Here is a 14,428-nt window from a genome sequence, read left to right as displayed (position 1 = left end):
AAAGTGTTTGAATCCAAGGACCCCTTAACTGATGGAGCAGGGACCGCCTCTTACATATATTGTATTAAATGAAGCTACAATAACTTGTATGGTGGCGTAAAGCCTTGATACATACCTTTTTTGTGCAAAGAATAATAAGGAATTTGAATAATAATTGTTAGCATGATTTCTTAAATCCTGTTTTTAATGTTAAACATACATGGGGTTCAGTGAATCTTTAGGACAACTGTATCTGTGGATGGCGATCTTATGGCGTTTTTCCACTATGTGGTACCTCCTCAACTCTACTTCCTTTTTTCAGGGATAAAAAGTCCCTGGTACCTGCTACCAGGTACTTTAGTATTACCTCAGTCGAGGTTCTAAGCGAGCTGAGGCGATACCAAAAGGTGACGTGAAAAGCTGCAGACTGCTGATTGGTCGGAGAAAATCATCATTGCTAGTGACAGACGGGGGTCCTAACATGTCTCACCATTTTCTGACATTTTATAGACCAAAAAACTAATTTACTAAATATCGACAAAATGGTCGACCGACCAATCGTTAGTTGCAGCCCTAATTATACTTGTCTGTGTGATTGGGAGTGCATGTGCTAAAATGCAAGTGTAGATACATGCTAATGTTGTATGTTTAAGTTTTTTAAATTTTTTATACAGTTTCTAGAATGTACCCCACCCCCCCAGTCTGAGCTCAGATCCGTGTGTTACTGCCAGCAGCACTGCAGTCTCCCAGCTCTGGTCCTGCACCGCTTACTCAGCACTTAGCACTCCAACCTTTCACTTCCCAAAACAACCCACTGGGACACACACACACACACAGAAAATACCACATTATAATTATGTTCCATTATAGTCCCACATATGTTAAGTGTGCATGCACACAAATGTGCTCACACATGTGTACCAATTATTGCACACAGTATGCAAGCACACACACACACTGACACACTCACACACGCCATTTCATTGTGTAACTTGCTAGCTCAAAGGTTATTTTCCCGAAACAAACAAAGTTTGAGAACGGCAACACACAGAGAGAAGGGACATCCGGTGCTTGAGCCACACATCCGATTTCAGGCAATTGTCCTGGAAATGTACTTCTGTTAGACTATTGCAGCAGCCCAGCTCAGCATGGCTTCCCTTCTCTCTCCTTTGCCTTTCTTAAAATAAATAAAAAGCAGAAATAGCATCATGGTATCAATCAAAGCTAAACATTGACAACTTTGTAAGGTAGAGTTTATGGCTGAGCTGTTGTATTGGGTTACATTAGATTTTACAGCTGTCGCTTGTTGTACTTGCCAATTCATTTTCAGGCTATTGATGAATTAAAACTAATAGTTTTAACTCTAATGTAAACAGACAGCACATACATACTTTAGAAATATTACACTGTGAATCAATATTGAAAATTCATAAAGTACTGTATGTTTCCCCACTAACTTACTTCTCAGTACTGCAATAGGATAATCGTAATTTGTTATGCAGTCAGCCTTTTTATTTTGAATTCATGTTATCAATGATGCTGAATACAGCACATGCCTATAACTTAAAAAAAGTTAGATGACAACACATATATATATATATATATATATATATATATATATATATATATATATATATATTTTTTTTCACAGTGCACATAGTGTCTCTGTGTCTTCACAGAGCCAATAACTGTAAACACAGTAGCAGGCGTATGGAAATGCTGTCTACTGAAACAATGGCGGCACAGATCCTGGTTCAGCATCCATTATTAATGGAAGAGTCATGTTTCACAGCAAGCCTCAGTGACTATATGTAACACAACAAGACTTCATGTGTGCGTGTTTGTGTGTGTACTGTATATGTGTGTGCATGTGTGTAAGCATTTGTTGTTTTTCTGTGGATGTTACCTACCTTTGCAGGTTTACTGTGTCTGTGAGTTTGTGTGTGTGTGTGTGTGTGTGTGTGTGTGTGTGTGTGTGTGTGTGTGTGTGTGTGTGTGTGTGTGTGCGTGCGTGTGTGCGTGCGTTTGTGTGTGCGTGTGTTTGTCTGCATGCATACATTTTTGTGTGTGTGCATGCATGTGTTTTTGTGTGTGTGCATGCATGTATTTGTGTGTTCGTAGTGTGTGTTGTTTACTGTAGCAAATGTATTTGTGTGTGTGTGTGTGTGTGTGTGTCTAAATGTGTTGCAGTGATTCATCATTCATTAGTGTAGCCCTGGCAGTGCCATAGATCTCTTTAGCTTTCAAAGCTATAGATTCCAATTTGCTGCAGGGCTGGGACTTTTATTATGAGGATATTGATTTGAATTTCATAGTGAGACCAATTCGCTGGGTGGTAAACAGAAGACTAGATCTTGGCTCAGATCAATGTCAGTCCAGTTCCTGGAAAAAATCCCCAAAACAGATAAAATACAGATCTAGCAGGATAGATTCAGCATTTTACTGACTATACTTTGTCTTTTGTAAAACCAGGATTTGAAAATACATTAAAAGTCCAGTGTAACTGTAACTTTTCCTTCTATTGAGTTACCGAAGAAAGGAATCAAACCCACAACGTGGTTGAACTCAGAGTGATTTTAAAACAAGTTCCACGGTCAGCATGATGAGAAAACTTAAGATACTGAAACATTTGATGTTGTATTTCATTATTCTCCTTCTGTAAGCAGTCACTACAAGAGATACATTGGCTTTAAAATTTCTTTCAGTTTTAGAAATACACGTTTGCCTCTGGCCTAAAACCAGCTCAAAAACCAGCAGGGTGCCATGAGTCTAAAATCCCAGTTGTTCAGGCTTATTTTATTTTGGCTTTCACTGTAGCATTAGGAAGTTGTTTTAGTCTGAGGTATCTGTCGTATTCATCAATATAAATACTTTAAAAACATACATTGTAACGCATATTGGAATTCTATGAATTGATTTTGAATTGGTAGATCTTGAATTAATTAACACAACAACGATCAAGAAGCAACCAAACGGCTTCTTGTTTACATTCAACATGGCGGTCACGAAACTCCACCGAAGAGCAGCAAACCCGTGCCGCTGTCGTTTCTATGTCAGCCGGTTTGTTGTTCTGATTGGTTGAAGGCCTAGCCAATTGCGTACAGAGTCATTTGAAATATGCCCGTTGGTCCCGCCTCTTGTACAGAGAAACATGCAGAGCAGACTCCCTAGACTAATGTTCAATCTCAAATCTATTGAGCTTGGCTTGGTCTGGTGATAGCCAGACTAGTCCTAAACTGAATACACAAGTAAATTATATTTTTTATTTATTTTATTGATTGGCAATGTGTTAAAGTGCTCCTGCAAGCTGGCTGCAACATGTCCACTGTTGTAGAATTGTTTAACAGCTGTTGTTGTGTTTGTATTTGGCTCGGTTTTATACTGCAGTATCATCTGCACCCTCCCTAAACTGACACTCCCAGTCAAACACACAAACACACACACACACCCACACACTCCATGTTGATTAAGGCCTCCTCAGTGGCCAATCGCTCAGCAGTAGTTGGATTCCTTAGCAAAAAAACATTTTAATCAAACTTCAACCAGGAAACACCATCATAAAATATGAACGTTATGTAAGGAATTGTCAGCAAAGCTTTCTGATAAGCCTATAAATAATGCAGATGAATGTTATGTAAAAGAGAGTGAAATGGAGAGAGAGCAACTTTGAGAAATCCTTCTGCCACTCACACATCAACACATGACTGTCAAAATCATATTCAAATCCCTGGATACTTTTACTTACATAACAGCATGCATTTTATTTTGATAGGAAGTACAATTTGCAGATTTTGTATTCTGCAGAGAAAGACAATGTGATTCACGGATCTTGTAAAACATCAAGGGGCCTAATGAAAAGTCTGAGGAATTTTTGTAACTTGTGATTATGTTTCTCTTTAGCGTTATTTCCCGTAAACCTTTGCACATCACACAAAATTCTTGCTGTATTCTACAATTAACCCAAACACCAATGAGCCCTAAATATTCATATCTTCCTGCATTTATCCTGTATGCCTGTAAAGATGAAAAGGAGAGTCGCAGTGGCTAAACGTCTGTTCCCTTACAGCCTGTGGAGGATAACAGTGTTAATGTAAGCAACAGAAGAGAAAGAGAGTGAGGTGACTAAAAAACAGCATCTGCATGGGGGTTATGGCAGGTCAACAGTGGGGATGCTTGTTTTTCCACTCAGACACAATAGAAGGTGAGGTGAGATTAAGCTGAAGTCAGAAGTGTTGTGTGTGCGTGCGTGTATTCTAAAAAATTGGCCTGTCATCACTGCGTCGGGGAGTATCAAGCAGAAGAGAAGAAGTGTCAAGGAGGGGGTAACAATTATTAAAATGTTGGAGTGGAGTGGGGCACGAGGAGTGTACGCAGCAGTGTAAGAAAGAAAAAAAAAGGGGGGGGGGGGTGTTTTCCCAAAGCAGGGCAGCCACTGCAGAGGCAGAAGTTGGGGAGATTTTTTTTGCCAGAGATTTGGTATGCTGCTGCCGCTACTGCACCACCGAATCAATGAGGAGAGGAGGGTAGAGGAAAAGGAGAAAGGGGAGGAGGGTCAGCCTGGTCGGGGATGTTTCACTGCAGTGGAGGCTTTTTGTCTCTCTTCTCTTTCTCTCTCTCTCTCTCTCTTTCTCTCTCTCTCTCTCTCTCTCCTGCTGCTATTCTCACTGGAGTCTCATCTATCTGCCTTTACTTGCCCCTCTGTCTCTTTCGGTCTCTCTCTGCTTTCTAATACCTGGTGCCCCACTGTCCAAAACTAATCTGGCAACCTCTTGGGGAAGTTGTGTCCAAGTCTCGCTGTGTGCAGACATCACAAGCTATAGCCAAGACGTACTTTTTCTTATTAGCTGCATCAGCGTCTGCCAAGTGGTAACTTAGCACAATTGCAAAAAACGTCATCTCGAGTTTGTCTGCGAGGCATTTTAAAAGGGGGATGTTGTTTTGCACGTAATAGTCTTTCATTGGGGATGCACTGATCCAATCTGATGGATCACTATCAGATACTGACCTAAATAACCTGTGCGTATCGGGGCAGACTTGACATACGGTAGAATGCACTTTTTTGTCCTGCTCTGTTTGTTTACCGTGTTCAGAGAAAAGTTACATTTGGTATGTCCTCACAAATAGAACGACAGCGGCAGTTTAAATGACAAATCTCTCTAATATCGGAGTATAGGAGCAGCAGAGGCAGTCAGGTGACGTTATTACAGAGCGACTAAGTCCATGTAGGGACGTGGTCAGGGTGGATATAAGGGCTAACAATACAGTGGACTTTAACAAGGACACTGTGGTTTGTTTTCCTGCTTCCAATCACGAGTCAACATTGTATTTATTGAAAGCATGAGCAACATTGTCCCCTAACCTGAACTGAGTATTTATTATTGTTATTATTACGTAGAAGATCCCCTTAACAAAGTACAAGTGACATTCACAGTTACGTAGCTAACATTAGCTAAAAGTCACTTAGCTACAAAGCGGTCTTTGCCAAGCAGGATTTTGATATTTTACACACTTAAAAAAACAATTTTAACACATTACAAAGAAAGACGTTACATTTAATTATTACACAGCTTGGTTGAATACTTAACTCTGATTGGTCAATTACGGCATTCTGCTGTCTGGTATTTCTGTAAAACAGACCTCTGCCATGGACGGAGTTCTACTCATAGACTTTGGCAGACCATTTTATAATAAAAACTTTCAATTTGAATTATGTACCTCCGTGGTTAGCTCACTCACCGGACGCAGCGAGTGGGGCTCTAAAGTAGTCCCTATATGGACTTGTTTAGGTGGAACATTTTTTACCCCGCAAAAGAAAACCCTACATTGAATATTATATGAAGTTAACTGTTCACACAACACAGTTACATGTGCTATTTAAATTAGCTAGATACATGGTTAAATGCAATTTTTGTGAATTTTGTCCATAGCAAATCCCCACCAATACATCCCAGAACATCCCAGTTAGAGAAAACATGCTGTAAACATATTCTATGTCAATCGCTACAATTATTCGCTGAATGAAACCACGCGGGCTTGACTTGTTGCATGATCCACATTTTCCTCAAAACTTGCCATTTTCACATCCCGGATTTTGTTTCGAGATCCCCGTGGAGTTCCCTGTAAAATGAACCGTTTTTGATAAACTTAAGACCTGGATCGCTATACATTTTCTCTGAACTTTAATGTTCTTGGATCAGGTCTTCCCAAAGTCTTGTTGTCAGTGTGAGGTTGCTCGCTGCTGGGACAGTTGAGACCCTGAAGTCAGCGTCCAGGCCAAGAAAAGGTCCGGGGCTGGGCAATATCAATATTGTATCAGTAACAGTATATGAGGCTAAATATTGTCTTAGATTCTGGATATCGCAATATCACAAAATAACATAAGTGTAATCTTTTTCTGGTTTTAAAGGCTGAATTTTGGACCCCCGTGAAAACAAGATGATATACTTTAAGAGGTCATTTTCTGAACTTACTGACTGCTCTACCTGTTCTATTGTTTGCCTGTACTCATTTATTCATTATATCCACATTATTAATGAATACTTATCAAAAATCTCATTGTGTAAATATGTTGTGAAAGCACCAATAGTCAACCAGACAATATCCCTGATATCAATATTGATGTATTTGGTCAAAAATAACATGATATTAGATTTTATCCAAATTGCCCAGCTCTTATGTAACCTCTCGTACAACAGCAACAGCTACAGTCTCACATCTTATCACACACAATAATCATCTAAACCATTTCCTCAGAGAATGGTGTGACAGATGTTAAGTATGGAAAAAGGGAGGCTGAGTTTGGGTATCACAATGTTTGAGAAGGAAAAGTCGGATCGATGTGTCAGAGCTGGCCATGTGGGTCGCTATACACAGCCCTTTGAGGATGAATAATCACTGCCACACCGGTTCTTCGCTGATTCACAAAGAACACAACATTTGTTCAAATGGTGAATCAAAACTTAACTAATTCTGTTTAAAAATATTACCGGCTAACATTATGTTCCTTATGATGCATGCATTTTTCGTATTTTGTTTTAATGTAGTATGGATGATGTGTTTCTGTGTTTGTCCGTGTGTGTTTGACATGGATTGTTTTTAGTGTAAAGTGTAAGCAAATTTCCTTATTAATTCATTTGGTAAACAGAAGACTTGAGGGCCCCGGTTTCTGTCCACGACTTAATCTGTGTGTTTTTGTTTCGGCATGCGTGGTTTGCCCTACAGAGAGAGGGAGAGAGACACAGGCAGGGATTTAGGACGAGAGAGAGAGAGAGAAGCTGCCAAAAAGGAGCAGGAAACCAGACCAAACATGGGCACAGGTGACGCAGAGAGGATACCCAGTTTCCATAGCAACCGGCAGGTGCAAGACACTGGGAGCTAATCTAGCTTTTGATCTGTTGAGGTGAAACATTTGCATGTGCAACACAAACACACACACACACACACACACACACACACACACTGACACAGGAGCAGAGCTATGTTTATGTGTGTTCTTGGAGTAACATGTGAAAAACCTGAGTGACGTGTAAAACCCTGACAAGAGCAGAGCATGTGTCATGATTACAGAACACGGTCGCAGTCACACGTTATTGGCCAACCATGACCCCGACTTTACTGACCTTACACACACACACACACATACTGGGAAACGCCAGACACATGGAAGATGCAGGGGGATGGGGGGAGGATGAAAGGGAGTTGAGAAGAAGGGAAGAGGAGGAGAAGGGTGAGACAGGAGGAAAGTGAGATTAAAGGGGAAGTGGAGCTGGAGGATTGGAGTGTTGATCTGTACACTGGGGGTGAGATACACGAAGAAGAGGAGGGGAAAGATGTGGGGGGGTGTTACTGCATGGTGTGGAGTGAAAGAGCAGAAAGCGGTTGAGAGGGAAGGACAGGAGATGAGGGGATGTAGAAAGAAAGAAAGGTTTAGGTGAAGGCAGCTGTATAGGGTTTTAAGATCAGAAATGTCTGTTTTTTTTGTTTGTTTTTTAAAGAAAATGACACGTTAGCACCCATGACAAACAGCAGTTGGCTAATCCAGTAAAACAATCTACACCTTTTTAATTTCAGAAAAAATATGAACGGAAGGGAAAGGGCAGAGACAAGTAGTTGTTGATTATCCTGTTTGCCTATGATGATCCTCAATTTTAAAGGATCATTTTCAAAGTTAAGAAAGTCTTGTTTTTGATATAATGGCAAATAATAGAACAGCTAGAACAGACATCACTTTACCGTTATGCAGCCTTTAAAATGCTGAAAAAGACAAAAAAAACACTTGTCATATGATGAAATCCAAAATGTAAGACATACGTTACATACTTTATACATCAATATTGATATAAAATTGATATATCGCCATGCCCTTAGAAAATATGATGCCATTACATATGAAGTGCAATATTCTTTAGTTGACAAACACAGAAATGCCCTACGCTCCCTGTCTTGATTCAGAGCTCATTGCATTTCCCTGCTCACTCAACATTTCAAACCTACTCATGCAGCAGGACAATCTCAGCTGCTCACAAGCGCACATTTATGTGCAATTTTATATATGCACATATGCACACGTGGGAGATTGAGAGTACGGACATTTGGAGTTCAGTCGGCAGTAATGTGGCGCTTCCTGCGAGCCAGCCAGGAGGGACGTTAGATTCTGGGCCAGTGCACCCTCGCAACTTCTGTTCTTTGTTTCCTTTTCCTCCCGTTCTCTTTTATATTCTTAGTTACTTGTCTTGTGTTACATTACGTTCCATTTCCTTATATTGGGTGACACTACCAAGGGTCTGTGTATGTTTTGTTGCTTTAGATTACGATACTTGATTATTTACATCATCTTGTGTTCTTGCCTCTTCTTCTTCTCTGTTGTACTCAGCTGTTCACACGTTGATCTTTTTTTTGTTGATTCACAAATACTACCAGCGGTGGAAGAAGAATTTGGATTCTTTACTTAAGTAAAAGTACTAATACCGCACTGTCAAAATACTCTGTTACGAGTGCATTAAAAATGTTACTTACCTAAAAGTATGTAAGTATTATCAGGAAAATGTACAACCACTCATTGCAGACAAATCTACACATTTTAGAAACTGGAAACAATGTGAACCATTCTGACAGTCAACTAACGGAGGGGTTCTGAACACGGTTTTCGGGAACACGCCGACTTATGGGGACCTTAGCTTATTCACCCCAACTCCCAGAGTTAGAAACGTCGATACATACCAAAGTAGCAGAAGTAGCAGAGCTTGGCCGTTCTGAGAGTATAGTTCCCCGATAGTGTGCGGTTAGAAGATGGCTGTGTGTCATGTGACTTTGTTATTTGTACACCCTGTGACTATACACATAGCACCGCGTGAATAGGAACATGTTGGTGTTATGTTGTCACTGGGAGCAGTAGCTAGTTGGAACCAGTTACCTGCAGGATCTTTGCTAGGCTAAGCTAATGCTCAGACAGAGTTACAGCAGCACGGAGATGAGAATAGTATGTATGGACTTGTCTAATTCTGTTGGTAACGGTGAATAAGCTAAAGTCCCAATGGGTTGGTGTGTTCCTTTAAACTAACATGTACAGTTGTCTATTCAGTGATGTATGTGAGACTACAGTAGATAATTGTAGTGGAGTAAAAACTATATTTCCTCCTGAAAAGTAGTGAAGTAGAAGTAGAATGTGGCATGAAAAGAAAAGACTCAAGTAAAGTACATGTACCTCAAATTTGTACTCAAGTACAGCTACGCCGTAATGCAGTTACATTCCACCACTGTACACACCACCCAAAGTTTTGTGTGCAACACTAGCAAGAAAAGACAAAAGGAAGACAAAAGATGAGAGGAGCAGAGATGAGTGGAAAAGGGGATGAACGCACATTTAGGCCAGGAAAGTCAGGATGATGGCAAAAAAAGAAACAAGAGGCCAGTGAGGTGTAGCGCTGCCGGTCGATTTAGATCAATTTGCCCTCCGACAACCATCCCTCAGCATTGGATACAAGACGTTCAGACTCCCACTTCTCAATGTCGTCACTCACTCTGATCTATCAATACCTCAATTATCCCATTCAATATAACTCTCCCCAGATCTATTCTTCATGCACGTCTCTGTTGATGTGTGTTCGTTTACAGGTCAGCGCCTCTGTGAGGATAACAACACAAAACAAAAGGCTGCAGGTAACCAATCAGAAATCAAAGAGAATACAGAGATAGTCTGTTAACAGTTACACTAGAAAAGAAAAATGTAGTGATGAAATCATAGATACACACCAATAATCATTTACTTGTGTACTGTACTTAAATACACTTGTTCAAATTTGAAAATTGGTCCCCAGTGGGGAAATTACAATTTACACTTGGTTAGAAATCACTACACACAGGCCTGATACACACACACACACACACACACACACACACACGTTGAGGACCTATTCATGGAGAGATGTCAGAGGGAGCGAGCTGCCAGTGCTGGACCAGCGCCCTGAGCGGTATGGGGGTACGGTGCCTTGCTCAAAAGCACCTTGGCAGTACTTGTGTTGTGTTGCATATGTTCATCAAAACATTACATTACAACCACTAAATGGCCAAGATGGCCAATAATATATACAATATAATAACTTCCGAGGTCGTAGGTGCAGGGTATGTATGGACTTGTCTAACTCTGGGGGATACGGTGAATAAGCCAAAGTCCCAATTAGTTGGCATGTTCCTTTAAGTGCCGGGCAAACTCTGTTTATGCTAAGGACTGATATTTCAGGGAGAGGAGAGAGAGAGAGGGCAGATTTTAGTGCTGAGTCACAGCAAGGCTGCTTGCTGCAGCAACATCCCCCCCCCCCTCCACACACACACACACACTCACACAATGCCCACTCTGTACATCCCATAAAGTGTGTTCCATCTTTCACACCTCTAATTGTGTTTTTTAGCCTGTGCCTATTGTCTTTACCGTCTCGTCACTGTTTTGCACCTTATCCCCCCTTATCCTTCTCTCATTCCTCCCTCCGTTCCTCCAGCCTGCCACCTTTCCTGTGAAGTTTAATTAGGATTGAAATGAGTCGGAGAGGGAGATCAGAGTGCGCGAGCTTGTCTGCTACAGGGTTGATACCGCTGCGGCTAATCTTCTCCTTTCACTCACTGTGCTGCTGCTCTTTGACCATGAAACCAAGCACCGCTAATGCCAAGCTCTCCATCCCCCTGAGTACACACACACACACACACACACACCCTGCAAATACCACTCTGGCTTTAAAATCCTCTTCATGAAAAGTTAGGCATTCTCTTTCATCTCGCCAAAAATCAAAAACGTTTTGAGTTTATTTGTGCTCTTCTGAATAAAGAAGCATCTCCCCATCTTAAGGCATCATATTGCTTGCTAAATATTGCATGCTAAAAGACTGACCAACTCACATCAACTCAAAGCCACAACCCAGGGAACTAAGAACCTGCACTTACAAGAAAATATACTGCAGCGGTGCCAGGGGGATATTTCTTGACATAAGCTGACTGGCCTAATTCAGACTGCTGATAACCCTGTTATTTGATTTATAATGATCACAGAATTAATACAATAACATTTAAAATGGGATCAACCTGAATCAAGTCTGAGTAATATTCACTCACTAATCTGGTACACTGGGAGAAAGAAATGTGGATTTTTGGGGGGATGAATATGCCGAGTCATTCAAAGACTATGTTAGAAAAATAGAAAAAACCGTTGTTGCTCTTAGGTTAATACTATGTCATCTTACAGAGCCGCAGTCAAGCTGCTGCTCTGCCCAGTGGGTTCCATAGATACGCTAAATGGTGCTTTTTGCGTCGTACTGGCACTGCCCAAGCGTCTGTATTTTACTACTTAGGAGTGAACTAAATAAGGCAGGTGTGAATGAAATAATAGTGAAGCTGCTGGATGTGTTGTTGTGCCTGGACCCCTTGGACTTGCCTTAGGAACCTTTAGAGGTCTGTGCACCCCCCTGATTCTCTAACCTGATCCTGCAGGGTTCAGTTGCATGCGCCCAAACAGAACCACAATCCTTCACTTCCCTATGACTGTAAAATTGTTTTAGAGGAGGGTGAATGAAAGAGGGACCTGTAGATTCATTCTCCTCACTTTGTCTACACACACACACACACACACACACACACACACACACACACACACTCTCTTTTCTTTCTACTCCTCTGGCCCTCTCTCCAAATGGATTTTTCATGCAGAGTTATCATTATCATTAATTTAGTAGACAGGTTCGCTTGGAGCAATTGAAGACACATTTGTTACAGTGCCAAGCAGAGACAGCGGCTGGAGGAGAGTGAAGCGAGGGAGTCCACAGACGATTCAGTGTGGATGTGCTGAGGTCTCATTCTGTATCTTTCTCCCAGCAGTTGATCAGGAACACAAAGCTCTAGTCATGTGGACAGGCTGGCAGGAGCTCAGTCCCTATGTAGGTGGGTTGGGAACCAGAGGGTTGCTGGTTCAAGTCCCAGAATGGACCAAAGTACAGTATGTGGACAGGTATCTGGAGAGGTGCCAGCCTGTGTGTAATAACAGAGTGTATATTTAAATTTCCCCATTGGGGATCAATATAGAGTATTAAAAAAAACTGTTTCAGGGTGAATCCCAGTGTTGATCGGGTTGCAAAATACAGCCTGTACCTTACCTTAGCCTGTACTATGTTTTTCAGCTGAAAACGTAGTTTCAACCATAACCATGTTCTGCTGGGGAACATGGTTATGGTTGAAACTATGTTTTCAGCTGAAAACTCAGCGGATTGCTTCTGTGCAAGGTTAGGCTGTATTTTCCTCCAAATAACAGAGTAAATGTGACGAATGACACACACACACACACACATTGATCTGACAACAGACAAAAACAACTAAGAGACTAAATGCACAAGGTAACAAGAGTAAAATAAGGAATAAGGAACAGGAACACATCAGGGTGGGGCAGGCAGGAAGTAAGACAGGAAGTAAAACAAATCATAACGGTGGAAAAAGAACAAAATAAACCAGGAAACTGAAGCATAAAACATACATAAGGATAAAAACAGGTTCAAATGCAGAGGAGAAGACAAGAGACCGTAAACAACAAGGAAATTGGGGAATTCATTACCAAGATATACTTATATATACATATACATACTGAATATGTCTCAGGTTCCAGGGGGGCCCGCACAAAAAGGGAAGTCATTGTTTTTCACTATAAATCTATCCATAAGTAACACAATGACAGAAAGTATAACTATAGGTGTCCTATACATTTGTAATAAAGCATCTAAAAGCAAAACAATCTATCAGATTGGGATCCTTGGGATAAAATCTGTCCTATATGTTGTCCATTCCAGGTCCAGATGGCCTTCCTGGGCCCCTCTTTACCTCCAGTTCCTACTCTCTTCTATGCTTGTAACTTTGCTATATGCTAGTTTAGGAATATGCACCATATAAGGTTAGTATCATCTGTAAAAATGAAGCTGTTAAAACTAGATTTTGACATATTAGGGATCCTACTCAAGACCAGAATCAGGTTATAAAACAACACCAACCCTTAATCGAGGTCCACCTGTCATTTGTCACACATGGGGCATTAAGGGGTAACTTGATAAGTAATCCATTCTCTGTTACTACGGACGTTGTCACGCCAACCAGTGAAATTTGATTAGTCATGCTGGTTGTAAACATCTAGAATATGATGAGACAGATCGCTTTGGTTTAACCATTGTGTTGTCTTCCCGTTAAAATAGAAAATCAAAACTTTTTCGACGTTTTCAACATTACATAACACTAACTTATTAACTTTAGTGTTACAGTTATTTTTGGAATTTATGGTCAATAAACCTCATTTATAGGAAATTGTACCTAATGTTTAAGTTAGAAAAGCAGAAATTAGGAGTTATTTAGACTAAAATTAAAGGAATGGATGTTGATGATAATCACAGACTGGAATATGTCAACTTTTACTCAATACTATTTCAAAAACACTTCCATTTTTTTTACAATGCTATAAAATTGAATTAAAATTTTGTGACGCCCCAAAATTAATGAAAGTACTGTGCAAGTATTGGGATTTTATTAATTAACGTAAGATCACTCAAACACAGATCCATTTAAATTATTTGGACCCATGTCTACTGAACAGCGGCCGTGAACAGTGACAGGCCAGGTGTTTCTGACATATGGCCAAATGTCCTTCTGCTGCCATGGTGAAATAAAAAAGCTAAGACAAATATCCTGTGACATGATAGGGGGTTAAGTGGTAATTGAGCTGCTATAATAGCTCTGTATTAATATAAAAAACCCAGATCTAATCATAAACAATCTATATCTAACTGAATCTGGGATATGAAACACAGTAACATTTTGCAAGCATCTGAAATATGAAGGCCTATATGTCCAGCTGCCCTATAAAAACAAAGTCCCTCTCCCTCTCTGACAGATATCTATTAAAAGCTGCTGCTGACGTCAAAAGTGTCCGCCA

The 14,428-nt window shown here is 40.6% G+C and overlaps 1 long non-coding RNA gene across 1 annotated transcript; it reads right to left on the bottom strand.

Annotated features, from left to right (window-relative positions):
- Positions 1 to 4,919: 4,919 nt before the first annotated feature.
- On the bottom strand, positions 4,920 to 8,978 carry LOC117961368. Its single transcript, XR_004660392.1, has 3 exons — positions 8,893 to 8,978; positions 6,007 to 6,011; positions 4,920 to 4,931 (listed from the first exon to the last, which is right to left on the bottom strand). It is a non-coding gene; the product is annotated as an uncharacterized LOC117961368 (long non-coding RNA).
- Between the last annotated feature and the right edge of the window lie 5,450 nt (positions 8,979 to 14,428).

The sequence above is a fragment of the Etheostoma cragini genome, chromosome 18, assembly GCF_013103735.1.
Source record: "Etheostoma cragini isolate CJK2018 chromosome 18, CSU_Ecrag_1.0, whole genome shotgun sequence".
Taxonomy (NCBI): domain Eukaryota; kingdom Metazoa; phylum Chordata; class Actinopteri; order Perciformes; family Percidae; genus Etheostoma; species Etheostoma cragini.
The sequence above is the reverse complement of the archived record's forward strand: the minus strand, read 5'-3'. Positions and strand labels throughout refer to the sequence as shown.